This window comes from Phoenix dactylifera, chromosome 4 (assembly GCF_051530095.1).
Source record: "Phoenix dactylifera cultivar Ajwa chromosome 4, Ajwa_hap1_PhDact_Kaust_v1.1, whole genome shotgun sequence".
Classification (NCBI taxonomy): Eukaryota; Viridiplantae; Streptophyta; class Magnoliopsida; order Arecales; family Arecaceae; genus Phoenix; species Phoenix dactylifera.
The window spans coordinates 33,932,501-33,935,000 of record NC_143193.1 but is presented as its reverse complement, the minus strand read 5'-3'; the positions used below and the strand labels follow the sequence as shown (position 1 = coordinate 33,935,000).

At 49.8% G+C, this 2,500-nt stretch overlaps 4 non-coding genes and 3 pseudogenes across 4 annotated transcripts; all 7 read left to right on the top strand.

The window, feature by feature from the left end:
- Window positions 1–174: 174 nt before the first annotated feature.
- Window positions 175–293, top strand: LOC149754416 (5S ribosomal RNA; annotated as a pseudogene).
- Window positions 294–539: 246 nt separating this feature from the next.
- On the top strand, window positions 540–658 carry LOC149754415 (5S ribosomal RNA). Its single transcript, XR_016407792.1, has one exon. It is a non-coding gene; the product is annotated as a 5S ribosomal RNA (ribosomal RNA).
- Window positions 659–904: 246 nt separating this feature from the next.
- LOC149754414 (5S ribosomal RNA) lies at window positions 905–1,023 on the top strand. The gene has a single exon (XR_016406113.1). It is a non-coding gene; the product is annotated as a 5S ribosomal RNA (ribosomal RNA).
- A 247-nt stretch (window positions 1,024–1,270) lies between these two features.
- Window positions 1,271–1,389, top strand: LOC149754413 (5S ribosomal RNA; annotated as a pseudogene).
- Window positions 1,390–1,636: 247 nt separating this feature from the next.
- Window positions 1,637–1,755, top strand: LOC149754412 (5S ribosomal RNA). Its single transcript, XR_016401665.1, has one exon. It is a non-coding gene; the product is annotated as a 5S ribosomal RNA (ribosomal RNA).
- Window positions 1,756–2,001: 246 nt separating this feature from the next.
- LOC149754411 (5S ribosomal RNA) lies at window positions 2,002–2,120 on the top strand (annotated as a pseudogene).
- A 247-nt stretch (window positions 2,121–2,367) lies between these two features.
- Window positions 2,368–2,486, top strand: LOC149754410 (5S ribosomal RNA). The gene has a single exon (XR_016406112.1). It is a non-coding gene; the product is annotated as a 5S ribosomal RNA (ribosomal RNA).
- Window positions 2,487–2,500: the final 14 nt, after the last annotated feature.

The following is a 2,500-nucleotide window of genomic DNA, read 5'->3' as shown; positions in this document are numbered from 1 at the left end:
TCGGATAATTTTTTTTCCACGAAAATAAACTGAGTCCGGAGACTGGCGGTGCCATGCAGCATAGCGGGACCAGCGCGTTGAATCCTACGCCAGAACGGCCCCGCCGGCGCGAATGTCTCGGGCCGTCGAGACCGGCTGCTTTGTCATAAAAGGGAGTTTCGAAGGGCTTGTCATGGGTGCGATCATACCAGCACTAATGCACCGGATCCCATCAGAACTCCGCAGTTAAGCGTGCTTGGGCGAGAGTAGCACTAGGTAGCGGGACCACCTGGGAAGTCCTCGTGTTGCACCCCTTTTATTTTTTGCCCTTTTTTTATTTTTTGATAATATTTATTTTTAATTTTTCGGCTTTTGGCTTTTCCTCTTCTGATAATTTTTTTCCTCCGAAAATAAACTGAGTCCGGAGACTGGCGGTGCCATGCAGCATAGCGGGACCAACGCGTTGAATCCTACGCCAGAACGGCCCCGGCGGTGCGAATGTCTCGGGCCGTCGAGACCTGCTGCTTTGTCATAACAGGGAGTTACGAAGGGCTTGTCATGGGTGCGATCATACCAGCACCAATGCACCGGATCCCATCAGAACTCCGCAGTTAATCGTGCTTGGGCGAGAGTAGTGCTAGGATGGGTGACCCCCTGGGAAGTCCTCGTGTTGCACCCCTTTTATTTTTTGCCCGCTTTTTTATTTTTTGATAATATTTATTTTTAATTTTTCGGCTTTCGGCTTTTCCTCTTCGGATAATTTTTTCCCCCGAAAATAAACTGAGTCCGGAGACTGGCGGTGCCATGCAGCATAGCGGGACCAGCGCGTTGAATCCTACGCCAGAACGGCCCCGCCGGCGCGAATGTCTCGGGCCGTCGAGGTCTGCTGCTTTGTCATAAAAGGAAGTTTCGAAGGGCATGTCATGGGTGCGATCATACCAGCACTAATGCACCGGATTCCATCAGAACTCCGCAGTTAAGCATGCTTGGGCGAGAGTAGTACTAGGATGGGTGACCCTCTGGGAAGTCCTCGTGTTGCACCCCTTTAATTTTTTGCCCGCTTTTTTATTTTTTGATAATATTTATTTTTAATTTTTCGGCTTTTGGCTTTTCCACTCCGGATAATTTTTTTCCTCCAAAAATAAACTAAGTTCGGAGACTGGCGGTGCCATGCAGCATAGCGGGACCAGCGCGTTGAATTTTACGCCAGAACGGCCCCGGCGGCGCGAATGTCTCGGGCCGTCGAGACCGGCTGCTTTGTCATAAAAAGGAGTTTCGAAGGGCTTGTCATGGGTGCGATCATACCAGCACTAATGCGCCGGATCCCATCAGAACTCCGCAGTTAAGCATGCTTGGGCAAGAGTAGTACTAGGATGGGTGACCCCCCAGGAAGTCCTCGTGTTGCACCCCTTTTATTTTTTGCCCTTTTTTTATTTTTTTGATAACATTTATTTTTAATTTTTCGGCTCTTGGCTTTTCCACTTCGGATAATTTTTTTTCCACGAAAATAAACTGAGTCCGGAGACTGGCGGTGCCATGCAGCATAGCGGGACCAGCGCGTTGAATCCTACGCCAGAACGGCCCCGGCGGTGCGAATGTCTCGGGCCGTCGAGACCTGCTGCTTTGTCATAAAAGGGAGTTTCGAAGGGCTTGTCATGTGTGCGATCATACCAGCACTAATGCACCGGATCCCATCAGAACTCCGCAGTTAAGCGTGCTTGGGCGAGAGTAGTACTAGGATGGGTGACCCCCTGGGAAGTCCTCGTGTTGCACCCCTTTTATTTTTTGCCCGCTTTTTTATTTTTTGATAATATTTATTTTTAATTTTTCGGCTTTCGGCTTTTCCTCTTCGGATAATTTTTTTTCCCAAAAATAAACTAAGTCCGGAGACTGGCGGTGCCATGCAGCATAGCGGGACCAGCGCGTTGAATCCTACGCCAGAGCGGCCCCGGCGGCGCGAATGTCTCGGGCCGTCGAGGTCGGCTGCTTTGTCATAAAAGGGAGTTTCGAAGGGCATGTCATGGGTGCGATCATACCAGCACTAATGCACCGGATCCCATCAAAACTCCGCAGTTAAGCGTGCTTGGGCGAGGGTAGTACTAGGATGGTTGACCCTATGGAAAGTCCTCATGTTGCACCCCTTTTATTTTTTGCCCGCTTATTTATTTTTTGATAATATTTATTTTTAATTTTTCGTTCTTTGGCTTTTCCTCTTCGGATAATTTTTTTTCCCCGAAAATAAACTGAGTCCGGAGACTGGCGGTGCCATGCAGCATAGCGGGACCAGCGCGTTGAATCCTACGCCAGAACGGCCCCGCCGGCGCGAATGTCTCGGGCCGTCGAGGTCTGCTGCTTTGTCATAAAAGGAAGTTTCGAAGGGCATGTCATGGGTGCGATCATACCAGCACTAATGCACCGGATTCCATCAGAACTCCGCAGTTAAGCATGCTTGGGCGAGAGTAGTACTAGGATGGGTGACCCTCTGGGAAGTCCTCGTGTTGCACCCCTTTAATTTTTTGCC